Below are 27,342 nucleotides of genomic sequence, written 5' to 3' on the forward strand. Positions count from 1 at the left end.
TTTCATATTGATGTAAGGTTTTAGAAGGAGCAGTTATATATATATTGTCCCCCTACCCCATTCCACAGTCCATGAAAAGCAAAAACAAGAAAAAGATATAAAGAGCTTTAATTCACCATCATGTTGGAAGAAAATTAAATATATTACCTGAAGACATTTTGAGAAGTGGTAAACAGACAGAATAATAGCTCTGATGTCAGAAGACTGAAAAAGAGTCTCACCCTAAAATGCATGCAGGAAAAGACCATGTGCAGTTCAGGTAGTTCCAGAATTAATGGGAAAAATGATAGAGAAGGGTTGAAAGGCAGCTTTGGAGATTATAAACTGGCTGGTCTCTCCCACATCCTATAAAGAACCTGTCAGGAGAGACATGGAAAACTGAACTAAAGCACTGATGTGGGTTTCGGGCAGGAGAATCTGACTACAGGGGGAAAATGAAGCCTCCTTATACAGCACCTCCTTACATAGCACCTCTTACCCAGAAAGGGCAGTCCATTCCTCCAAAACAAGCACTGAAAATGAGCTACCATACCACAATCAAGCATCCTCAGGCAGGTGACCAGGACAAAGATAAGCAGACAACCAAAAGTTATGAAATATTTAAGTAAAAATGGCATGATCAAGTATTGAAACCAAATCCAAACAATTGAATAACCAACAACTTCTATTATCTTTTGAGAAAATATAATAGAACAATCGGGGGAAAAACAGTATTTTAAAGTAAATATAGGTGGATATGCTCAGCAAGAATCAGGAGATTGATACCATAGAAAACAAACTAAAGGGCTTAGAAATTTTAAATGTGATTGTTGAAATGTTTTGATGTTAGTTAAATATTAGAATGGATTAGCTTAAGAATGAATTGTTGAGCTGGAAGATGAAGCTAAGCAATCTCTCAAAACATTCCCAGGGATGAGCGTGGCTCTAGCACCAAGAGATTGACAATGTCTTTCTGACCAAAAAGGGGTAAATAAATGTAACAAAAAAAGGTATTAGTGATAATAAGTGATAAGTGAGATAGAAAGCATGGGGGAACAGATGAGAAACATGAAGGAAAGATTCAGGGGTTCCAGAAGTGGTCTGATAGGAATTCCAGAGTGAAAATAAAAATAATGGAAAAGAACAGAAAACAAAGAAGTCGTTGAAGGAAATTCCCTGGAGCTGAAGAAACACATAAGTCTTTTCATTCAAACAAGAACCATCAAATGCCAAATAAAGTGATTAAAAGAACCATAACAAAACCCATTCACGGGAAACTCCAAAAAATTCAATCATAAAAAGAAAATCTTATGCACTTCCAGAGAGGGGGAAAATGAATATCAACTAAGGAAAGTGAATTAGAGTAATATCTTTCATCTCAACAGCACCATGGAAAGGTAGAAGATGTTGGAGTGCTATATTTAAACTTCTAAAGAAAAGTTAACATTGAACCTAGAATTCTATCCCCAAATTTCAAAAGATATTTTCAGACAGGCAAGGATTCACAAAGTTTATCATTCATTTATCTTTTCTGCACTGTTTGGAATCTGATATGTGCTCCAGAAAAGACTATGTTCTTTTAATCCATTTTGTGGGGCAGACCTGCTGTGGAGGACCTTTATATTAAGTTGTTTCCACAGAGATGTGGCCCACCCAATTCAAGATATGTCTCAATCCTTTATTGGAGTACTTTAAGATTGCTCACATGAGGGTGGGCCGCGGTGGCTCAGCGGGCAAAGTGCTTGCCTGCTATGCCGGAGGACCTCGGTTCGATTCCCGGCCCCAGCCCATGTAACAAAAACGGAGAAACAGAATACAATAAAACAAGAAAATGTTTAAAAATGTTTCCCTTTCTTCCTTCCTTCCTTCCTTCTCTCTGTCTTTCCTTTAAAAAAAAAAAAAAAAAAAAAAAAAAAGATTGCTCACATGAGAGAGAGAGAGAGAGAGAGAAGCTAGACAGAAACGCCCTGGAAGAAAGAAGTAAGGACCCACAGAAGCCCAAAGACATTTTGGAGAGAAGTAAATGTTGCCGTGTGCCTGCCCACGTGACAGACGACAGTAGCCTTTCCTGAGAGAAGGTATCATCCTCTTGATGCTTTAATTTGGACATTTTCATGGCCTTAGAATTGTAAATTTGTAACCTAATAATTCACCTTCGGAAAAAACAACCCATTTCTGGTGTTGGTATATCGCTTAAGCAAGCAGAAACACTTTCTGAAATAATTTCTCGAGGATGCACACTGAAATAAAATAATAAACTACAAGAAAGAGGGAGATGTGTAAAACAAAAAATTGTGGAGAACAAAGAAACCAATTACTGTCTCAAAAGATATTCATTTTTTTAATTTGATAACCACATATTAAATAAGGATTTAATATCCAGAACCTATTAAGAGATCCTACAACTCAATAACAAAAAGACAAACAACCCAATTTAAAAGTGGGCTAAAGATATGAATAGACACTTTTCCAAAGAGGAAATACAGATGGCTCAAAAGCATATGAAAAGATTCTCAATTTCACTAGCTATTAGGGAAATACAACTCAAAACCACAATGAGATATCATCTCACACTGACTAGAATGGCCATTATCAAACAAAAAACGAAAACTACAAATGCTGGAGAAGATGTGGAAAAATAGGTAAACTTGCTTACTTGGTGGGACCGTAGAATGGTGCACCCACTTTGGAAAGCAGTTTGGTGGCTCCTCAGGAAGCTATGTATAGAATTGCCATATGATCCAGCAATTGGATAACTAGGCATATACCCAGAAGAACTGAAAGCAGAGACATAAACATATATTTGCACACCGATGCTTATAACAGCATTATTCATAATTGCCAATAGATGGAAACAGCCCAAATGTCCAACAGATGAGTTGATAGACTATGGTATAGACATATAATGCAACTGTAATACAGAATAAAGTCATGGCACATGTAACAATGTGGATGAAACTTGAGGACATAATGTTGAGTGAAATAAGCCAGAAACAAAAAGACAAATACGGTAAAGGTCTCACTGATATGTATTAACTATAATGAGAGTTATAACTCTGAGAGTTAAAGTTGAGAACACTGGTTATCAGGAGATAGAAAGAGAGTAGGAACTGGGCATTTGATGCTGAAGGAGTACAGAATATTTAGCAAGATTGATCATAAAGATTTAGAAATGGATAGCACAATACTCTGATGGTAACACAACATTGTAAATATAGTGACCAAATCTGAGTGGGAGTATGATTGAAAAAGGATGGGTAGGGGCATTATAACACCAGAAGGAAAGACAGAGAGTAAAGACTGGGGCTGTAAAACTTAGCAATGGGCAATGATGGTGATTAAATGTACAATATAAAAAGGTTTTTACAGGGCGGGCCACGGTGGCTCGGCAGGCAAGAACGCTTGCCTGCCATGCCAGAGGACCCGGGTTTGCTTCCCGGTGCCTGCCCATGTAAAAGAAAAAAAAAAGGTTTTTACATGAGGGAGAACAAGTAAATGTCACCATTGCAAGGTGTTAAAAATGGGATGGTAAGAGAGCGCAAGTGTGGTTCTGTGGTAGAATTCTCGCCTGCCATGTGGGAGACCTGGGTTCAATTCCTGGTCCATGTACTTTTCATAAAAACAAATAAATAAGCAAAACAAACAAAATTCAACAAATGATGCTGGAATAACAGAATACTTACAAAGAAAAATAATGAAATGTGACCCCACTGTACAGCACATAAAAAAAATGGATGGTAAATGGAAAAAATATAATTAATGCAAACTAAAGTCAACAGTTGACAGTAGCATCATAATATCTTACATTAATTGTAACAAAGGCAATATACCAAAACTAAATGTCAATAAGAGGGGTATATAAGGGACGGATATGGGATTTTTGCTATTGTTGTTTCTGGTTTTTTTTTCTCTTCTTATTCTACAGAAGAAATGGAAATTTTTGCATATAGATTGTGGTAGTGAATGCATACCTATGTGATTATACCAGGAGCCACTGTTTTTACACTTAGGGTGATTGTATGGTCTGTGAATAAAACCATTTAAAAAATAAACAGAACAAATAAATAAACAAGTGCTAGAGATGTGGAGAGAGATGTGTTTTTCACTGTTGGTAGGGAAGTAAAATGGCGCCATCCCTCTGGAGAGCAGTGAAGTGGTTCTACAAGAGGCTGAGAATAGGGTTGCCATATTGTCCTGCAATCCCATTTTAATAGGTATATACCTGGAAAACCTGAAAGCAGGGACATGAATGGACATTTGCACACTGGTGTTTATGGTGGCAGTATTTACGATTTGCAATGGATGGAGGTAGCCTGAGTGTCATTGACTGATGAACAGAAGGGTGAACTGTAGTGTACACATTCAAAGGAATATCGAGCATCTGCAGAAAGAGTTGCATGAGGCATGCAACCAGGGGAATGAATCTTGAGGACCTTATGCTGGGTGACATAAGCCAGAAATGAAGGGAATACTATTGTATGGTCTCACTAATATAAATTAACTATAATGAGCAAACTCTGAGAATTGAATTTGAAAGCATAGGTTATCAGGGGATAGAAAGTGGGCAGAGATTGGGCAATCAGTGATTAAGGAATACAGAATGTTCAATAAGGCTCATTGTAAAGGTTCCTACATTGTAAGCTTTAAGAGAAGTCACATTTATTCCTGGGTTTTAGCTGTTATTTCCTAAATTCTGAGATGATATGCTCTTTGTGTCTAAAGTGGTAGTTTCCTGGAATTTTAGTTATCTGCGTGATACCTGAAACTCAGAGTTAGACTTCTGCAGCTCTGAAAGTCAGCATTACTCCATACAGCAATTGTTAAGGAAGCTGAAAAAGAGATTGGATCAGAGTTATGAATGAAGCAGATCTGGTTAGGACTAAGTTAAATCAGGAGTAAAGGATGACACTGTATTTTAAAACTTCAAATTCATTGTAAGACCAAAGGAAGAGATGTTTATTTTGTCCAAAATTTAATTTTTTGTAGCACACTACCTAATTTAACCTGTCTGGTCAGTTTATTTAAACAACCTCATTACATACAACCTAGAATAGGGAATGAGATCTCGTTATTCTGTATAGGTTAATATAGTACCTGGATACATTCTAGATTATTTGGGGCAGAAAATTAAAAAAAACATTTGTAAAGTCCCCCTGAGGGACTTGGAAAAAAATTTGGAAATATTAAACTTCCCTATATCAGGAATGCCTGATATTCTTGCAAGCATTAGGGACCCCCAATTGAATAAGCCAAGCCCTTGATCTTGAAGTTCATCCTTATGAAGCTTATTTCTGCAATGACAAAACTAAGCCTACTTATAATTATGTCTATGAGTCACCCCTAGAGAACCTCTTTTGTTGCTTAGATGTGGCCTCTCTCTCTCTCGTTAAACCAATTCTGCAAATAGACTTACTACCCTCCCCCCTATGCAAGACTTGGGTGTGTGAGTCTCCCTGGGATGATCCTGGCCCTGGCATCATGGAATTGAGAATGACTTCTTAACAAAAGAGGGAAGTGAAATGAAATAAAGTTTCAGTGGCTAAGAGATTTCAAATAGAGTCAAGAGGTCATTCTGGAAGTTTCTCTTATGCAAGCTTCAGCCAGATACTGCAAATTGCCACAGCATGCCAAGCTCCAACAGTATTCCTGAAAATCCTAGAGAATACCCTGAGCTCTATCTACCAACTCTATATAAAGTTTTACATTAGCAAAACTAGTAGTAGATTTATTTTTTCAAAAATTTAAGGCCTCCATATTGTTCCTATACCAGATAAGCCCTGAAACTCAAAGGTACCATTCTCTCCAAGAACATCAACCAGTTTCATTCTCTACCCCATAAAGCTGACACCTCTTTCCACCACAAAGAAGTTAAAATGGTCATTGCCAAGATACCCCTGAAGATTGAGAGAATGATCAAATGAGAGAGAGGAGTTGTAACTGATTTAACAAGTCATCAGGATTAAAAATATGTGACCATGATGCCTTGATAAGTCCCAGAGTGATTTGAAGAGTGAATAAAAAAGTATTTGCAAAGTCCGCTTTGGGGAATGGTGAGAAAGAGGGAAAATTCAACTTCCCCAAGTTGAATTCTTGATATTCTCACAAGCAGGGTGGACAATCAAAGCTATAGGCTGAGCCCCCAATCTTGGGGTTTGTTCATATGAAACTTAACCCCACAAAGAATAGGTCAAGCCTACTTAAAATTAGGTCTAAGAGTCATCCCCAAGAGAACCTCTTTTTCTGCTCAGATGTGACCTCTCTCTCCAGCCAACACAACAAGCAAACTCACCACCCTCCCCTTGTCTACATGGGACATGACTCCCAGGGGTGTGGACCTTCCTGGCAACGTGGGACAGAAATCCTGGAATGAGCTGAGACTCAGCATCAAGGGATTGAGAAAAACCCTAGAATGAGCTGAGGCTCAGCATCAGGGGATTGAGAAAACCTTCTCGACCAAAAAGGAAAAGAGTGAAATGAGACAAAATAAAGTGTCAGTGACTGAGAGATTCCAAACAGAATCAAGAGGTTATCCTTACACATTAAACAGATATCACCTTTTCGGTCAAGATGTAGTGGGGAGGCTGGAGGGAACTGCCTGAAAATGTGGAGCTGTGTTCCAGTAGCCATGTTTCTTGAAAATGGTTGTATAATGATATAGATTTCACCATGTGATTGTGTGATTTGAAAACCTTGTGTCTGATGCTCCTTTTATCTACCTTATCAACAGATCAGTAAAACATATGGAATAAAGATGAATAATAGGGGGAACAAATGTTAAAATAAATTTAGAGTGAAATGTTGATGATCAGTGAGGGGGAGGGGTGAGGGGTATGGTATGTTTGAAATTTTTTCTGTTTTCTTTTTATGTCTTTTTGTGAATAGATGCAAATGTTCCAAGAAATGATCATGATGATGAATATGCAACTATGTGATGACATTGTGAATTACTGATTATATATGTAGAACAGAATGATCAAAAGTTACAAATGTTTGTGTTTGCTTGGTGTTTTATGGTATTTTTTTAAAAATTTAAAAATTAATAAAAAAAAGTGACCATGTGATTGCAAAAACATTGTGACTGACACATCCTTTATCCAGTGTATGGGTAGATGAGTAATAAAATAAAGACAAAAAATAACGATAATAGGTGGGTTAAGAGGTATGTGATGTTTTGGGTTTTATTTTTCATTTTTATTTCTTATTTTTCTGGAGTAATGAAAATGTTCTAAATTGATTGTGGTGATGAATGCAAAATTCTGTGATTATGCCAAGAGACATTGATTGTACACTTTGGATTGTTAGTATGGCAGGTGAATAAAACTGTTTTTTAAAAATGTAAACAAAAAAATCATGGAAAACAAAGCAAACCCACTTGAATACTTAAATTAAAAAGGCTAATCATACTAAGTGTTGGCCTGATTGATAACCAACTGAAACTGGCATATACTGCTTGTAGGAATATAGAAGAATACAATCACTTTGAAAAATAACTTCATCTTTGCTTAAAATGTTAAACATACACTTGACAAATGACCCCACTATATCATTTCATAAATGAAATAAAATGAATGAATGAATGAATAGAATGAAATGAAAGCATGTGCCAATACAAACTCTTGTTTATGAATGTTTGACACAGTTTTATTTTTAAAAGTCAAAACCTGGAAACAATCCAAGTGCTCAACAGGTGGAGTGATAAACAAATTGTGGTATATCCATAAATGCTACTCAGCAATGAAAAGAATGACTTTTGATTTATGCAATGATGTGGATGAATTCAGTGGTATGCTGGGAAATGTTTAAGAGCTGGCTCTCCAAACATGGAACTCCTGATCTGCAGCATTTGCTGAGTACATATCTGATTTCAATTTACCAATGCAAAGTCACAATGTGGAGATGTAAAAAGACATCTGGTAGCACACCATCATAGTCTTCCCACCATACAGATATAAGAGACATAAATAATCTCAAACACATGGATAATAACAAAGGCCATAAGTAATTAAAAGTGATGAGTTTTGAATTTTTATTAACTTGTCTTAAATAAAATTTGTTCAATTGCGAGTTTACAAAATTATTTTTAAATAACAACTATGCTTAACAACTGGCTTGTCTTATTCATACAATTATGAATCAACTGTCTCAAGCTTTTCAAGCTGTTTCCATCACATCCCTATATGCATCTCAAAATAATTATGCATGGCCAAAAAAGATAGGTGAAAAGAGCAATGTGTGATTTGACTGATACATAATTTAGAAAATTCACACTGATATATCACAGCACAGATCAGCAGTTGCCCAGAAATTAGGCTGTGGGGGTAGACCAGATGGATTATAATGGGAACTAAGGAAACTCTTGGGGGAAAAGATATTGTTAAGTTTTTATTTCACCCCATACAATTCTGAATACTATTTAGAGCCTAAGGTGATGAATTATATTTAATTTAGTAATTATTTAGCAAACTTTTAGTGTGGTTTGGAATAATATATAATAAGCTTTTTTAAACACACATGCACATAAGCACACAGTCTATGATAAAACTGATGATTGCTATCTAGTTTGTATTTCAATTAATAGTTGGTTAATTTGTTATTAAACACATAATAAAAAAATAGGATGAACTTAAGTTTTCTTTGTCCCATCTGGAGCAATTCACTAATAAGTTGCATCAATGCCCAGAAATTACTGGCTCAGTAATTGTTTCATGATATTCTAATTTATATTAATTAAGAGACTGGCTCAGTAATTGTTTCCTGGTATACTAATTTATATTAATTAACCACTTACGATGAGATGAACAATTACTATTGAAATATTAATATGCTGTTTTGCATTAATAGTTATTTCTTATTTAAATAAAATATGTAAACAAAAACTAACAAATATTTAATAACCATCTTTTACTAAAATCATAAATGATCTCACTATGGTAGGTAAGGAGTTGAGGAAGGAGGAAGAATGAAAGCACACTTTTTGTTCTGGGGGAATATTTAGATGTTATTAACTCTAGATTTCAATAGAAAAATAATGTCTTTTTTAAAGGGTTCATTTCACATATATTCGTTTTCAAGCAATATATACCTTGTGGGAGTCAATAAATAATGAAATTTAAGATCCTTGTTAAGAGTAATAATTATACCACATGGTGCTAATAGATGCCTGATGGAGTGAAGAAAATGGACTTAACGTCACAGAGTAATGACCTTTCTTAATGACCCCTCCCATCCCTTGGCCAAATGTGTTGGGAGAGAGCATGGGTCCAGGTTTAGGTCCTAGCTTCCCATTTACTGTGTAAACTTAATACTCACCTTCTCTGAGCCATAGTTTAGTGTTTTTAAAAGTGGGAACTAATACTATCTTGTATAGTGTTGTATTGATCTATATAGATCAGTAAGATAAGATAGGTTGGCCACCATCCCTTGGTGGCCAACCACCTTCACTTACAGAGAAGAATATAGAATGATATCTAGACAGAGATTGAGACACTGTTCCCCTTCACACCACCCTTTGCTTTTCTCTGCTTCCCCTTCTTTGCCTAGTCTTTCCTTAAGAATTTTCAAACAATCCAAACTTTGGTACAATCTGAACTTTGGGAAGAAGTTGGAATGCTAGATGCATTAGTTTCCATGGGCTGTCATGGCAAATTACCACAAGCTTGACTTAAAACAACAAAAATTTATTCTTTCACAGTTCTGTAGTCTAGAAGTCTGAAATCAATGTATCAGGGCTATGGACTCTAGAGAGGTTCCTTTCTTGCCTTTTCCTAGCTTCTGGAAGTACACCTTGGCATTCCTTGCCTTGTGGTAGCATAACTTCAATCTCTGTCTCCATCTTCTCATAGCCATCTTTACGTCACCCATCTTTACTATTTCCAAGCCTAAGAACTATAATTATCTGTAATCAGACCTCAGTGTTTCCGTTGCCCTCATTTAGTAAATACTCAAATTAGAAAGTCTTGAAGTTCTGGTAGTTGCTCCAGAAAAAGCTAATAGTTTTACTTGAGGATGTAAAAAAGCCTCAAGTAAAACTAGATGGGTTTCTTTGAATACACTTAATATAAGGAAATACAGTCTTTTATGTTATAGACTTGAAATGTCTCTTCTAAATCAAATAACAACATTATTAATGAGCTTAAATAAAAGACAGTCATCTAAATCTATGCCATTCACATGTTTATAAATATTTTTGTATACCTTATATATGAAGACAACTTCTTTTATTTAGGCATAGGTAGAAGCCAAACAAAAACTCAACTAACTCAAATACGTAAGAATATTCGGATGATTTTGACTTATTGAATATCTAATTAGTGGAGGATTTACCAAAAAGTTCCTTTAGCTTTCCATCTTTACTTTCTAATGCTTTCTTAAACAAATCATCCCAGGTTCCTGCCCAATAGGTATAAAGCACTGAAAATGCATAGCTATTTCACCAATGAGTTTTTCTTTTAAAATATCATTCTGGCTCTCAATGTATTGTAACTGATATGGATTCAGGGGAAGAAGATTTGAAGTTAGGCTGATAATACCTCCATTGTAGGTGATGGCACAACATGTACTTTTAAGAAATCCAGAAAAATTGTGTTGGCAGTTTACCTCATTTTCATAAATTGAGTGAATAAAAAAAATTCCATATTTTATAATGCTATCCAAATGCTTTAAAGCATGTAGCTTTTGATTTACTATACTCTATGTCTAGCGCTCGTTTTTTGAATGTTTACAATAGTGGGTTTTCTTTGTCTTGTAAAAATGTAAGAAACCCAAAATGCAGGGAATCAGAAATAATCCCATGTGTTTGGGTTCACACATAAAATACCCAAGTAAAGTGGATTCTCCTCAAACACATACATCAGAGATGAATTCCTAATGCTTCCCAGTCATCTGAACACTCCCCACTCCCAGCAAGTGTTTCCTCTTTTCAAGTTCCCACAAACCAAATGTTTTCATTCCTTATATTTAAAGTGCTGTGATCCTTAAAAAAAAAAAAACAGTGGAGTAAAGCACAGACAGCGAAATGCTAAAATATAGTTTTGGTCTAACCTGAGACTCATTCAATTGCCCTCTTCTTTTCTTAGGAATCCCTCTACCCCATTTATTTCCTTGACACCTTCCATATACCCTTTCTAATATTTAGTATTGCATGTGTGGTGATGGGAGAGGGCCAGGGCTTTGAAATCAGCAGACCTTAGCCTGAATCCCTGCTGCCCCATTTAAAAGCTGTGTGATAACTTCTCTGAGCCTCAATTTCCTCAGCTGTGAAGGTGGCGATAAGAGCACCACCTGAATAATGCTTATGAAATGATTAAACGATTTGAACTCATGTGAAGGAAACTGGCCCATAACAGATACTCACTAGATATTAGTTTCTCTTCCCTGGTTTGGAGAATTTGGAAGGAAGAATAACAATGGTTGTGTCCATAAACTCATACCACTTGAAAGTCTCTATCTTAATCTAAATTAAAGTTCAAGGGCAGAATACTCAAGAAAAGAGACTGAATTTTTTTCAGAAAACTCACTAGCATCTTCACTAACATCATAACACAGTCTTAGAAGACCCAAGAATAATCATCCCAAGAATTTCCAGTGCTACTCCCTGAATAAATAATGAAAAGACCAACAACCCTGTCATTTGTTTGCTGCTACAATAAATCGGTGGCTTAGTCTTCAAATAATTTTAATTTCATCAAAAGCATTCAAAGTAAAGCATGATTTAGCATTTTTACACCTCGGAAGGTAAGACCTTGCTCTATCTTAGTTTACTGATGGGAACATTCATTAGTAATTTATTGAGCTACAAGAACATTCTGGTAATTGCTATTTGGTTGGCTCTTTGGATCTGGAATGGAAAGTGTACTAACAATACCTCATGGATGATCAAGAGAGTGAGATAAATACAAATATTACAGCAACAATAAGGGAATATGGACAAACAACAGCAAAGTAAAGAGATGTTTTTGTTTTGTAGAATATCAAGTTTCTGTTCCCTTTCTATGGATATTCCATCCTTCTTCAGAATTCCAATCACCAGTTTAGCCACACTCTGAAAAACCATTTTTCTACTCCAATCACTTTGGAGCCAATGGGTTTAGGAGTACCTGGGGAGGTATCTTATATACCGTCTAGGACAAAGACACCAAGTTTTCATTTCCTTAGACCAATCCAAATTAAGCAGAAATTAAGATAAAATTATTTTAAACATTTGGCAATGTTTGTACTTTAAGCCTTCTTGCCAATATTAAGATACCTACCCTTTAAAAAATCACAACTCATCTGAAATAGTAATTTGCTTTAAAAATACTGGATTTCTTGGCCAGCATTCTAAAAAGATATTTGTAGGGGACCAACTGCAGCAAGAATAAATTTTATAGAACATTTGTGGGATATGTGAGGAATTTCTCTAGTGTATTTCCTTAAAATGAGCCACCCCATAAAAGTGATTACAACGCTGCACACACACACACACACAAATGTCCCTGGGCCCTCTTTATTGTTGAATTGTTAGACTAGCTCTGTTGGGAAAGACTTGAGGGGCTCCAGCTGGAGACTTTTCCTTTCCCCAATTGTTACTGAAGCTTTCATTTAATTGCCCAGCTGAGCTGCTGTAATTAGCATTAACAAAGCTTTGTCCCATAATGACTTGAAATACAGACTTGTGGGAAAGCCTATTACAGTTTGGAAAGGCCTTCCGTAATATAGCATTCCACCTGGTAGCTAATCCCAGAAATTAATGTGCGTTCAATTTCCAGGTCCCCCCTCCTCCCTGTGTTTGCGTACTCACACTGACAACTGTAACATGTTTGTAGTACAAACAGTACTTTGAATTTGGGTTTAAATCGGTTCAGCCTTTCTCATGTAGCTGGAATGTTGGCATGGCTGAGAAAACAAAAATCAACTTAAAAAAAAAAAGTAGGTTTCTCCAGGAAGAGAGATCACTATCAAGCTGGACAAATGCACTGTAATGTGAGGAGGGCAGCAAGGCTAATTTTGTTAAGTGATTGCTATAGGCCTTTGCTTGTCTTGGACTTTTGACCTTTTGCTGCAAACAGGGTGGGCCTTGTCAAACTGCCAAGTTACAATTTTATGTCCAAAGGCTTTTGACAATTTTATATCCGAAGGTTCTGTTTGTCCGTTATGATTTTTCAGCAGAAAAGCTTAAAGTTCTCTGGGGGTTTTCATTTCTTGAGTCCATGATAATACTTAGAAAATTCAATGGATCATCGTTTGCTGACTTGAGCTCAGAAATTGGATTCTAATAGGAATATTACTTACATAAAATCATTGATTTGGGTACTACAGAGGATTCTGCTAATTTATTTTTGACTGGTAGTGTTTTAAAGGTTGCATCGGATCTCTGTTTTCCTGACCATCTCAGAAACTGTGAAACAGAGGGGTGGGTTACACACTAATCCACAGTGTGGAGTTCTTTTGTCTATTGTTGGGTATTTCCAATTGGGTCAGCATCTGAACAATATAGGTATGTCTACCCAGCTTTTACATTACCTTGACTGTAATTTTAAAAGTAGCCCCCAAATCCTCAGGCATAGTGCCCTACAATATAACAGCTGAACATGCTGTCATTTAATGGACACAAATCAGCAAGCCTCTTTCTGCACCGATTTAAATTCCTGTATAGGTTAGAACCTCTACTATCTATGCCTTACCTACTGTGCTAAAAAATGTCAGAATTAAAGGATTTTTTGTTTTTAACATGGGCAGGCACTGGGAATTGAACCCGAATCTGTGGCATGGCAGGCAAGAACTCTGCCACTGAGCCACCATGGCACACTGGAACTGAGGGTTTCTAAAAATGACCAGATCTGCCCTCCATCTCCATTGGAACCCTCAGGTAAGCTTGTGTCCTCAGCAAATTCTTTAATCTCCTCTACCCAGACCTACTTATCAAATTGGAGGGGGTGCTAATTTTGTATTTCTAACAAGCTCCCCAGATGATTCTTATGACTAATGTTTGCAAACTTTCCTAAACCCATGGGTATCAAACCTGGTTGCAATTTGAATCCCCTGGTGAATTTAATGACAACCTGGTACTGCAGTAGACCATCAGACCCTCTGATGGTATCTAATTTTTTAAAAAAGATCCCCAGGTGATTTTAATGTGCAGCCAAGATTGGGAACCACCAGTCTAGACAGCAGGCCCTACGGGAATTCTCAAGAGACAGAAATCACTTCCAGCTAGGGTGGTCAGATACTACCTTTGATTTCTTCTCACGTCTTGCAAAAGACATTATGTTCTCTTTGGAAAGTGCTTGTGTATGTGTTTATTATTGTTAATAAAATGACATATTTAAGTAGCATCCATCCAACAGAGTATTTTTATAGACACCACTTAATCTCATTTATCCTCAATTCATTTCTGTAATGTAAGTACAAGAAACATTCATTACCACTCCAATTGCAGATAAAGCAGAAGATGAATACTGAGATTACATAGCAAATTTGTTCTAAAAATCTGACTCTGTTGGAATTGCTGCTCAGAAAAAAAAAATTATTCCTTAAACAGAGCTGGTTTAAATGTAACTATTCAATTCTGGAAATTAGTCACATATACAATTAGTACATCCATACCCCAGAATAGATTGTCTTTCTTTGGGTTTTTGTTTCTCTTAATTGTAAAGGAGGGGATATCCTAAAGGGTTGATAATCCTCCATCTGTATCTCCATTTCTACTATTGATCTAAAGTCAATAAAATTGAATAAATGTGCTTGCTTAATTTAGGCTTTCATCCACCCTGGTGTGCCCAGAATTTTCCCAGTTTTAGCTCTGAAAGTCCTATCTCTTAGTAAAACCCTCAGTCCTGGGTAAACCTGGATAGCCCTTTTCAGAGTAGAAATAAACAGTGCTTTGAAGATCTATATAAAAATGGGACTATGAGGTTGCTCAGGAAAGAGCAAAACCAGGCCAGCAATGGTTAGAGAGGGAGTCAATCAATATCCATGAAGGTGGGTCAAACTGACTTTAGGCTTCTCAAAGCCTAGCTACTAGAGAGGCAGAGTACAAGAAGTAAGGTAGTGGCTCTCCAAACTTAGTGTGCATCAGAATCATGCAGAGGACTTGTTAAAACACAGATGGCTTGGTCCCACCCCAAGAATTCCTGATTCAGTAGGTCTGGAGTAGGGCCTGAGAATTTGCATTTCCAGCAAGTTCTCCTGTGATGTGGATGCTAATGGTCCCAGGATCATGCTTTGAGAACCACCAGGTGTTAGGCAGACTCTCAGTTGAGCATAGGTACCAGGTGGTGCGGGTGGTATCCTGGCATCAAAGAGCTAGAAGCAGGCCATGCTTGGTGAACATGCTGGCTGGAGACCGAGAAGAGGACTCTAGATGCCAAGTGAAGCTAAGCTACACAGCAAGACCCAGGCTACAGATAACTGGAATACCAGGTAGATATTTAGAACAGGACTTCCATCACAAAGAATAAAGAAAACTAAGACATTTCTACTGGCTGTAGGTGAAAGGTAGACTCTTGGCCTTAGGAACAAGTAAAACGTAGTTGGGGGCATCAACGCAAGGGCAGAGGCTACATATCTAGTCACTTGAGCTATGAAATTAGGAATTCTTGAAGGTCTCCTGACTAGGATTAAAAGAATAACCAACTGTTCTGATTTTCCCAGGACTTCTCCAGTTTTAGCACTAAAAGCCCAGGGCCTGGGAAACCTCTCAGCCTTGGGACAGTTACTCATCCTAAAAGTGGTCTCAGAAGACTGGTCAGGTGGCTTCAGCTGTAAGAGAGAAGGTGTAGTGGGAAGAGGAGGGGCCAGCTGGAGAAGATACATAGAATCAGGACAGTCAGTTCAATCTATGGTCTCAAGTGAGGAAAAATAAGCCCAGAAAAGTGGCCTTATTTGCCTTAAATGGTGAAAAAAACATTAAATGGCTCCTCGGGCCTGCAGATTTTTAAACTGATGAAAATGGAAAAGTTCAGCAAACACTGAGCAATCCAGACACCCCCTAAATGGAAATCACATAACTTTCCTTTTGGATGATCATCACACACACTTAGGATCCCATTGTAAGGATTGCCTGAAAGAGCTCTGATAGACACACACAGACACACAGACACATACTGACAGAAATAAAACCATTTGTGAATATTAGCAAAGTATCCTATGTTCATTTAGTTCCCTCTATAAAAAAATAGAAATAAATGAAATGATGATTAAAACATTAAAGATGTTTAAATTTGGAGAAGGAATCTCTCTGGTTAGAACTAGAGCTCCACTTAAGATTCTTTCTCCCATCGGCTAGCATGCCAAAGCCATTTCACATTTCTTCCGTGACTGAACATTAATTAATATCGCACCAGAAATGGTGAACCTGAAGACCACCATTGACAATATCGCATCTAACTAATAATGAAAACTGTTTGAAGCAAACTCTGAAGCTGTCCACAAAAAAAAAGTTCAAAGTTTCAAGGATCATCACAAAAGAAATGCACAAAAATAACATAATGAATCCAAAAGCAAACCATGACCAATCCCATTCCTCCCAGCAACCGAGTAAACCATGCAAAATCCTGCTTACATGGAAATAATCTCTGCCACGCTTCCAATAGGCCTTATGATGATGGACTGTGCCCTGTGTGTTAGGAAGGTTTTCCTTTATCCTGAATGCTCATGTTGGAGGAGACTTCCCGCATAACCAGTGTCTTAGTTTTGCAGAGCTGCCGTGGTAAACACCATACAATGAGTAGCTTAGGCAATAGGAATTTATTGTTTCATGGTTTTGGAGCCTGCAAGGCTTGCTTCTTCCTGGGGTTAGAAGTATTCAGGCAGACTGGCGATCCTTGGGGTTCCTTGGCTTTCCCATCACATGGCGATGCCCTCTCCTTTCTTTTAAAGGCTCTCACTGACATACAGCTTCCAGCTCTTCTTGGGGCTTTCAGTCTATAAGGCCCCCAGTAATAGAATTAAGACCCAACCTGATTCAATTGGCCACACTTTAACTAAAAATAACATCTTCAAAAGGTCTTACTTACAATGGGTTCATAGGCACAGGAATGGAAGTAAGATTTAAGAATGTTAAAAAACATTAAGATGTTATTTCCTGTGCTACATAACTCAATTTATCATAACCAGGGTCTTCAAAGTGCAAGGGTATCTTTCCTGAATGAGCCACATCACCCTGTAAAATGAATCAGAGGGATCTGATAAAGAGCCCCTGGTTTGGTTTGCTAATAGTGCTGAGTGAAATGTACCAGAGGTGAAATGGCTTTTAAAAAGGGAATTTATTAAGTTTCAAGTCTACAGTTCTAAGACCATTAAAAATGCCCAAATTAAAAAAATATATAATAAAAATTAAAAGTCCAAACTAAGTCATCCAGAGAAATATGCTTTGACTTCAGAAAGGCCAATGTCTGTCACATGGGAAGGCACATGGCTAGTGTCTGCTGGTCCTTGTTCCCAGTGCCATCACTTACAACTTCTGATGCCAGTGGTTTCCTCTCTAAGTGCCTATGGGCCTTCACTTAGCTCCTCTGGGACACAGCTCTGGTTTCTGACTTGCTTAGCATATCATGGCGATGTCTGCTGGACTCTGCATCTCCAAACATGCATGTCTAGGTGTCTGCTCTCTCTCCAAATGCCTGCATCTCTGTCAGCTCTGAAGCAACTGTTCTCCCAGCATCTGCACTTCTTTCAAAATTTTTCCCCTTTTAAAGAACTCCAGTAAACTAATCAAGTTCCACCTTGAATGGGACTAATCAAAGGTCATACTCACTTTTCTGTGTATCCTATCTTCATGGAAACAATCCAATCAAAATGTCACATTCACAGCTAAGTGTGTCATATCCCCATGGAAACAATCCAATCAAGTTTCCACCCTAAAGAATAGATCTGCCCCCACAAGACTGGATTAGCAAAGAAAGCATGGCTTTTCTGGGCTACATAACAATTTCAAACCAACACACTCCCCCATCTGGGGCCCCAAAAGACATTTTCTTTCCATATACAAAATACATTCACTCCCTCACAATATTTCAAAAGCCTTAAACCATTTCAATAACAATACAAATATAATACCAAGTCAGAAACAGTACAAAATCAGTTACAGGCAAGGTCTGTCCTAAGGCAAAATTCTCTTCTGGCTGCAGTCCTGCAAAACTCAGAACAAGTTATCTGCTTCCAGTATACAAAGGAAGAACAGTCATAGGATACACGTTCCATTGGCATAGAGAGAAATCAAAAGGAAAACAGTGGTCACCCAACCCAAACAGCTCTGAAAACCTGCAGGGCAAACTCCATTGGATTTCAAAGTCTGAGAGTCATTTATCATCAGTGCTTTAGAAAGAGACAGCCCCATCCTTTCCAAGGGCCTATGTAGCAGCTGTGCTCTCTGAAAATTCTGGGGTGAGGTTTGCAACACTGGAGAACGTGGGGAACCACCTTTTCTTGGCTCCACCCTCTCTAAGCATCAGGGCCATACCCTGGCTCTTTGCCACCTCAATGTCCTCAAAACAATGGGGTGATCTCCAGGGTCTCCCAAGTCCCTGGGGAATTTGTCCCACCCTGAGACCTGAGGTGGCAAAACCCATCCTTAGCCAAGCAGAAGGTCCACCCTCTGCCTTCTGTGCAAACTCACCCTTTCCATGTGGGTGAGTGAGTCTGCTCTCTTTCTGCTCACTCTTCTGGCTTGAGATTTCTTGGCTTCAGATCTTAGCTTCCATAGTTCTGCCTTTGAAGTCATTTTTCCTTCAATTTGTCCCTTGTCTGACTCTCTTAATCCAGACTTGCTGTGGTTCTGTTCATACATTTCTCACAAAAAAGAAATGTTGATTTCCCATGTAGCACACAGGGATCAAAGTCATCAGATAATAGGACTTTCTACAAATCTGTCCTAGATAACTTCATTTCCAATCTTAACTTTTTCTGAAATGGCCGACTGGTTTCATGTTTGGATAAATCCTCATATGAGGCCTTATTCTCTGAGGTCTCACTTTCTGGAAGCCCAGAAGTTTCCAGAGCATCATTTTCTGGTTTCTTTGTACCCAAGAGTTCAGTTCTCAACTTCTCTTTCCTATTAAATTCTACTATAAGCTGCAAGGAGAAGGCAGTCTGTGTTTTCCACATTTAGTTTGGAAATCTCTTCAGCTAAGTATCCAAGTGCATCACTCTCAAATTCTGCCTTCCATTCACAAAGATCACCTTCCTTCCAGTCTACAACGACGCAGTCACCATTTCTGTCTAAAGCCTCATCAGAAGTATCTTTAGAGTCTGTATTTCTGCAAACATTCTCTTTAAAGCATGCGAAGCCTTCTCTATCAAGATCATCACAACTCTTCTAGAATCTTCCCCTTATCCATTTAAAAAGCTATTCCAAAATGTTTGGTATTTGCAAACCACATCACCCCACTTCTCTGGTACCAAAATCTGTTTTAGTTTGCTAATACTACTGGAATGCAATATGCAAGAGTTGGAATGGCTTTTAAAAGTGAAATTTATTAGGTTACAAGTTTATAGTTCTAAGGCCATAAAAATGTCCAAACTAAGACAACCAGAGGAATATATCTTGACTCAATGAAGGCCAATGTCTATCACATAGGAAGGCATGTGGCTGGCATCTATTAGTCCTTGTTCCCAGCTCTGTTGCTTCCAGCTTCTGATACCTCCTCTCTAAGAATCTATGGGTCCTCACTTAGCTCCTCTGGGACACAACTCTGGTTTCTGGCTTCCTTAGTATATCATTGGAAGGTACATGGCGATGTCTGCTGGACTCTGCATCTCCAAATATCCATGCCTAGATACCTGATTTCTCTGTTGGCACTGTCTGCATCTCTGTCAGCTCTGAAGCAACTGTTCTCCAAGCAGCTGAGCTTCCTCCAAAATGTTTCCCCTTTTAAAGGACTCCAGTAAACTAATCAAGACCCACCTTGAATGAGTGGCATCACATCTCCATCTAATCAAAGGTCATACTCACTTTTGTGTGTGTCCCACCTCCATAGAAACAATCCAATCAAAAGGTCACATCCACAACTAGGTGTGTCACATCCCTGTGGAAACAATTCAATCAAAGTTTCCACCCTAAAGAATAGGTCTGTCCCCACAAGATTGGATTAAGAAAGAAAACATGGATTTTCTGAGCTACACACAATTTCAAACCAGCACAGCCCTTCACAGAACATAGCTGTGAGTTCAAAGGAGAGTGCATGATACTGGAAAATTCCCAGATAATCTGGGAGAGAATGCCAGAAAAAAACATGAGCTTGCTCTCTTGTTTAGTCATTCATTCAACAATTAGGGCCAGTCATATGCCAGAGCCAGTGATAGACAAAAAAGCTACAAAAATTCATGGGATACTGTCCTGCTTCTTAGGCATTAATAATCTACTGGGACAAACAGACAAATTGACAAATAATTGATCTAAGTAGAGAGATATAAGTAACCCCCAGAGAAGGAAAGGAGGAGAATTTTCCCCAAACTACACTGTTATCGGTGCAACTGTTTGGGACATTCATGGTAAATCCCTCCTTTCTCAAAAGCTAATTATTTGAGTTACCCATGGGGGAAAAAACTATTCTTTTTCTAGTTATTGTTCACAGCACTGGGGAAGAAAAATTAAGGTTGAAGAGTCCAACCAACACATTAAATATGCAAGAGAGATGGTTGTGTCTGAGAAGAATTGATGTTGGATTAGCACCAATAGAGAGATCAGATGCTGATCAAAAAATGATTGTGAACATTAGGTTGTATATATGGTAATAGAATAAAAAAGTAAAAATAATTCTTGGATTTGCACTCTCCCAACAGTGAAACCAAAGTTAAACCATGGACTAGAATTAATTGTGCAATTATAAAAAATGTGATTTCATCTCTTGTAACAAAAACTCCTCACCAATGCAAGGTGTTAATAAGGTGGTAAATGGGAATCCTGTATTTTAAACATGAGTTTTCTATAAATCCACAACTACTCTAATCATTTTTAAAATTTTTAAACAATGGTTATGATTCTAGGAATGATAATTATCATTTATGGATCACTTACTATTTTCCAGGCCCTATTCTAAATATTTTATGTGCTCAATCCTCAGCTCTCTGTGATAGACAATACTGTCATCCTATTTTACACATCAAGGGAAACGAAGCAGAATGTGTTTAACTGATTTGCCCTGGACCAGTCAAAAATGTGACCATTAATTGAATTCAGATAGTCAGCTCGAGTGCAAATTCTTAACCACTATGTTGGAATCACTTACATAGTGAACTTTATAACTTTTATATTAACTTTTATGCCTATTATTATTATAATTGCATGCATTTTGTTTCTGTTTTGATGAGCTCTTAGGAGGAATTGCATGCTGCTTTTGATACTCCTTTATCTGAGTTGATAATTTGTAAGTTTTATTTAAACCTATTCCTGTGGGTCCCAACCACCATAGCCACAATTCATTGATGGCTTGCTCTCAACAGGCATTTGTGATTTCTTTCCATGCCACAGATCCCTGAGTTGTGTGTGTATGTGTATGTATGTATTTATAGATTTATAGATTTATACGTACATATAAATGTAGATTATTAAGTAATTTACCTGAGGTAACATACAAATATGAAGCTATTGAAGGTTAAGCTACTGGCCCCTCACTAGCGCATGCCCTTTCTAAGGACCTTGAAAGGACCCTACAAACATGTTCGCATGGTTATACATTTTTGTACACATTTTTTAAAGAGGATCTCAAAACTTATATAAGCTTAAGATCCACAAAGCCTGACTGACCCCTTGCAGAGCACAGGTTATCGGACCAGGATTTTTAAGGAGGTGTACTCAATGACAGAGACCAAGATTTTAAACTCCATGAGTTGCACACGGGAAGTAGGAAAGAAAAAGCAAAGGAGCAAGATTTAGACATACACTTCTGTCTTAGTCACCAGAGACTTCTGCCTAACACCGTGGGGAGAGAGCTGAATTGAGGAGACCGGTTCTTGCCACTAAAATGACTTTGAAGCCCTCATTTTAATGCTTAATAACACAATGAGAAGCAGAGAGTGACAGCCCATTCTAAAACCTACCAGGTAGACACTCACCATAGTGGTGCCATATCTGGACAACATATTTGAAAAACAATGGAAGCCTCATCTTTTTTTCCAAATTGAGAGGCTATTGGACAGCAAGGTAAAACGAACCAGCAAATCTTAGCCACTGAATTTAGGGAGCCCTTGGACTCTCAGTCCTCCATAATTCCAAATCAGTGGCGAGAAATGAGTTCAGTGCCGACCAGCCAGGATAGAGAATGTTCCTTTCCTTCCATAATTCCCACACCTGCCACCTTCCGAGTGTTCCTATTGTATTCACTGGTCTTGTATCCAAATATCTTCCTAAAGAGCTCCACTCAGCTACAATAATCTGTTTGGATTTTGTTAACTCATTAAGTCTTAGAATAGCATCTTTGTAAAGTATCAATGTAAAAGTGCATGTGGTGATGAGTATAAGTTGTGGTAGAAGAGGCCACAAATAAATGATGGTACAAAGAGCTTTAACAATTTTAGCGTACCTATATCTCTTTACATTTTCAGGGTTTTCAAACTTTAGTGAGCTCCAAGTTCATATCTGGGGAGTTTGCAAAAATTGCTGGTTTCTAGGACTACTCCCAGACCAGATTATCTAACTCTGTAGGCCTGAAGTGTTCCTCAAGAAACTTGATTTTTTAAATAATGATCTGATGCAGGTGGTCTATGGCTGCCCCTTGAGAAACTCTTCCTTACAGAAAGTGAAATTGATAATTACACAGTGAGCTCTGAGGCATCAACCATTATCCAATTCTTATTAGATGTGATTTGCCCCTGTGTATCCCATTTTCAGCTATAAGAAAGCCCCATGGATTTTAAGTCATCTGGATAAAGAGCATTAAATATATTCTTTCAAAGAGGTGTTTTCCTGAGACCAACCAGCTTACAAGAATCCACGTTCTCTCAGTGTTTGCAGAACTTTGGAAAACAGAGATGTGGTTCCCACCAGAGCAAAATTCTCGTTGCTACCCAGTGTAATGGATATGTTTCATTCTGGCTCACTGGCTTGAAACTTCCTGCTCATTTGGAGAAAACTCCTAAAAGGTTATAGGCAAAAGTCCCCCCTCCCACCATGGAAAACCTAGGGGCAGAAGAACTGCCTGCTCACAATCAGAGAGTGGGCCATTCCTATGCTAGGATTTTAGCCCTGCCTTGCCTCCTTAACTTCTTGCCAGAGCTTTGTCCTCTGGGCTGAGTCATCCCCTACAGGCTATTAAATTATTTTTCTACCTAAGTCAACTGGAGTCATATTTTGTTATTTGAAACCAAAAACCCTGGATATGGTACATCCATACCCATGGCAAGAAATATATTTAAAATGTTAAAGAAAGAGAGAGCTAGAGAGAGAGAGAGGAGGGGGGAATGATGAAAGAGAGGGAAGGAAGGGAGAATGATGGGGGGCGGAATAAGGAAGGAAGGAAGGAAATAAAGTTGAAAAAAGGAAAAGTGGATGATGGAAGAAAGAAAGGGATGGCAGGAAGAAGGGAGAAAGGAGGGAAACTAATATTCCATTCATCAATGGAAAACAAACTTTTAAAATGTTTATTTTCTTCCATTCTGATTTCTTTCAGGCTCAACATTATGATTTCATGGGTAAAAATCAGTTTGCAAGATTTGGGGGAATGCAATATGATGTCATAGTTACACAAACAGCAGATGCTTGATGATTAAAATTTGCAAAAAGTAACCTTTCAAACAGTGACTGGTCCCTGAGATCCAAATACTGAGTACTGTCAGAATACTATCAGACTTGTGTTCCATAGCTTTTGTATTCTGTGTCGCTTTTACATTCTGAGCTCAAATTAAAGGAAAAGGAAAAATAACTGTTTAGATCAGGTTTCTTTTGTTTTTTCTTTTAAAAAATATTATGTATAGTAGAATTGTTTTCTCTATAAAAACATTTGCTGTGGGAGCAGGGCTTAATTGATTAACACACTGCTAAAGGGGATTTACTAATGAAGCTATTTCTTTTTAAGAGAGATCATATATTTATGTAGAGCTTCCAGACTTTAAAAGCACAATTACTGTGCCTCAGGCTGTTGGTTTTTATTTTTTTTTTCAGCATAAACCCAACCAGACAGTGAGCATTTGTCCCTGGAGTCACTCTGCATTTTTATCAGAGTTTGGACTAAAGTATCCTTTCTTGGAAGTGGGACAAAATCTCACATTGTAGGACAAACATCCTTGAGTCAATACAAAGAGGCATAGTGATGTTTCCAGGATGTGGCTTCCAAAGGTGATATGATCACAAGGCCAGTTGAGAAGGGAAATGACAATCAGAATTTGTCTCGAGTGCTTTCCCATTACCTGATGTCTTCCTGCTCTTTTCCCCTCTCCAACTCACTAAGAGTCTCAGATACTATTGATTTAAATAATTGGTAATTTAAAGCTGGAGGCAAAAGTATTGAAACACTGGAACTCTTTTGAGCATAAATGTAGTAATACTAGTAAATTAACAAAGGCATCAGTGAATTGAGGGCAGGTTCCATAGCATCAAAGAACCTATAGTGTGATATAAATTGAGAAGATTGTTCTGAACTATAAAGTTTCTCAAAACATCATGCTCTACCTAAGAGCCATTAAACCTCCCATTCTCACAACCTATATCAGTAAATATTCATACTTTGGGTCTTTAGTTTGTCTCACTTATCCATCACTGGAAGATTCAGTCAACTACGTTCATCATAATTAGTCATTCACTGACTCATACATTCAAGCAACAATTATGAATTCAGTGTTGCTAGCAAGGAACTCAAATTCTGATTCATCTACTATTTCCTAAGCAACAGCCATGTGTTAGGTATTGGGCTAAGCACTTTAAGTTACGTGGGTGCTAATCAAATGGTGGGCATTGAGCTGGTTACTCTAAATTATTATCTCATTTGATCTACCTAACAACCTCAGTACTAGGCATTAGCATTTTTATTTCACAGATAGGAAATGGAGATTCCAAAGGTTAAATGACTTGTCCAAAGTCATATCCCCAAGACCTTTTTTTTTTTTTTTTTTTTTTTGGCATGGGCAGGCACCAGGAATCAAACCTGGGTCTCCAGCATGGCAGGCAAGAATTCTTCCTGCTGAGCCACTGTGGCCCGCCCTCCCCAAGACTTTTAACCTTAAGTCTTCTGGCTTTTTCTAACAGGTAATTTTCTCCCTTGTGTGTATGCCTTAACTTCTCTGCTCCATGTTTAGGAATGTCTGCTCAGAATGAAACTAAACCACTGAGAGTTTGATCAGAAGAAAAGAAAACCACTCACAACTAAGGTAAGTTTTTCCCATGGGTTGATAAGTTATCTCACACTGGGTCAAACAAACCATAAGCCCCAGAGACAGGACACACAATGTCCCACTTTTCAGTCCCTGGGAGAATTGTGCCCAAAAAATTTCCTACTATGAATTATTTTATAGCAGAGACACATAAATAAGTGGATGTGACATATTCCAGCAATGGCAGCTATACAATCTCAAGGTCTTTTAAATGGCTCTGATAACATGTCCAAGACTGAGAAAGATTGACCATGGGCATCCCACCACTTTAACTAAAAAGAAACCACTTACCAACTGAACAAACACAAATTAAGTTATACCCTTTTCTTGGCTCCATTATTTTGAAATGTCTAAATTGATGAGTTTGCTTTTAAAAAATAAAAAAATTAAAAAATTGACTGTGGAAACAAGGAAATAGGCCAAATACACACATGTTTCGCTAAGAGCTGAGGCTCTGGAATCAGACTGCCTGGGTAAAAGCATTGGTTTTATTACTTACCAGCCATGGAAACAAGAATATCTTACTTTACTGAGCCCAATCTATTCATCTATAATATGGGCAGTAAGTGCTTAGGACAAAATCTGAAATACACTAAATATATTTTTAATTCAAAAAGTACATAAGGATATAGAGTTAAACTCATCTATGTCCTCCAGTTTCCCAATTCTCTTTTCCAAGGAATCATCCCTGTGAGGTAGACTAAATCCTGTAGACATGTTCTTAATCTTAATCCTATATCCCTGCTAGTGTGAATCCCTTGTAAACAAGACCTTTTGAAAATATTATTTTTAGTTAAAGTGTAGTCCAGTTAATTCAGGGTGGCCCTTAATCTGTTTTACTAGAGGTCTTATAAAGAGAAGTCATGGAAAGTCACAGGAAGAAGCCAGAAGTCAGCTGAAACTGGAGGAGGAGAAAGAAGGAAAGAGAGATCCCCAAGTGATGGGAGACAGAGATGCAAATCAAGGAATCCCAAGTATTATGGCAAGCCAGTCCCTGAATGCTACAAACTTTGGGGCAAATGCATGGCCTTGACTTTGGACTTCTAACCCTCCACGCTGTGAGCCAATAAATTCCTGTTGTTAAGCTGACCCATTGAGTGGTATTTATTGTAGCAGTCTGTCAAACCAAGACACCCTGATATCAGTTTCTTTAAGAAATGTTCTATGTGTCCATACATACATAGCTATACATATACCTATGTATGTGCATTAACAATGTCAGCTGTGTATGTTTTCCTTTTTACACAAATATTGGGACTCTATACACACCATGCTTTTCTCCCTTAAGATATTTTGGAGATATTTTTATACTGATACATATATATCTGCTACATCTTTTTAGAAATGATGTACAATGTCCACTTTATCGATGCTCCCTAGCCTGTTTAGGTAGGCCCCTACAGAAAGACATTGAGGTTGTTTCCAATCTCTTACTACTTGAAAAAAATGTGGAAGACTTCTGGGAAGATGGCCGGCTAGACTAGCTTGAGCTTAGCCCTGGTCCAAGGAAAAGTTAGAGAAGGGACAGGAAGACGACTGAGGTGGCCATTCGGGAGTGTAGCTGACCTGGAGAGCCTTCTGCACCACATATGGCAGCCCTGGTTGCAGAGGCCAAGGAACTGAGAGGCAGAAAACTGGAGCCTGGTGCACAGGTACAGAGCTGCAGAGCCCACAAGAGTGCACGAACGGGAACGCGGAACTAGGAAGTAAGCAGCTGCGTTCCTTGGGTGTGCTACCCTCACCAGCCCAGCCCCATGACTGGCTACTCACCCCACACCCCATGCACCTGAATCCCATCACCCACTACCATTCCCCACACTCCAGGCACCTCCACCCCACCAGCCCCCAGTACACGTACCTGCCCCAGTACACGTACCTGCCCCACACTCCCACCCCAAGTACAGCCCAACCCACTTCTCCTGCACACCTCCTAAGTACTATCCCCCCCTCCCTATTCCCTGAAGGCTATTGAGTGGGCACTAACCTCCATACCTAGGCTACCCCCACCCGTAGGGTCACAAACTCACCCCCCTTCTCTGAGCTCAACGCATCCATTTACGTCACTCCTAGGCCCACGCATGC

At 38.2% G+C, this 27,342-nt stretch overlaps 1 long non-coding RNA gene across 1 annotated transcript; it reads left to right on the forward strand.

Moving 5' to 3' along the window:
* Positions 1–24,775: 24,775 nt before the first annotated feature.
* Positions 24,776–26,319, forward strand: LOC143648030 (uncharacterized). Its single transcript, XR_013158332.1, has 3 exons — positions 24,776–24,837; positions 25,186–25,257; positions 26,104–26,319. It is a non-coding gene; the product is annotated as an uncharacterized LOC143648030 (long non-coding RNA).
* The last annotated feature ends 1,023 nt before the right edge of the window (positions 26,320–27,342 follow it).

The sequence above is a fragment of the Tamandua tetradactyla genome, chromosome 10, assembly GCF_023851605.1.
Source record: "Tamandua tetradactyla isolate mTamTet1 chromosome 10, mTamTet1.pri, whole genome shotgun sequence".
NCBI lineage: Eukaryota > Metazoa > Chordata > Mammalia > Pilosa > Myrmecophagidae > Tamandua > Tamandua tetradactyla.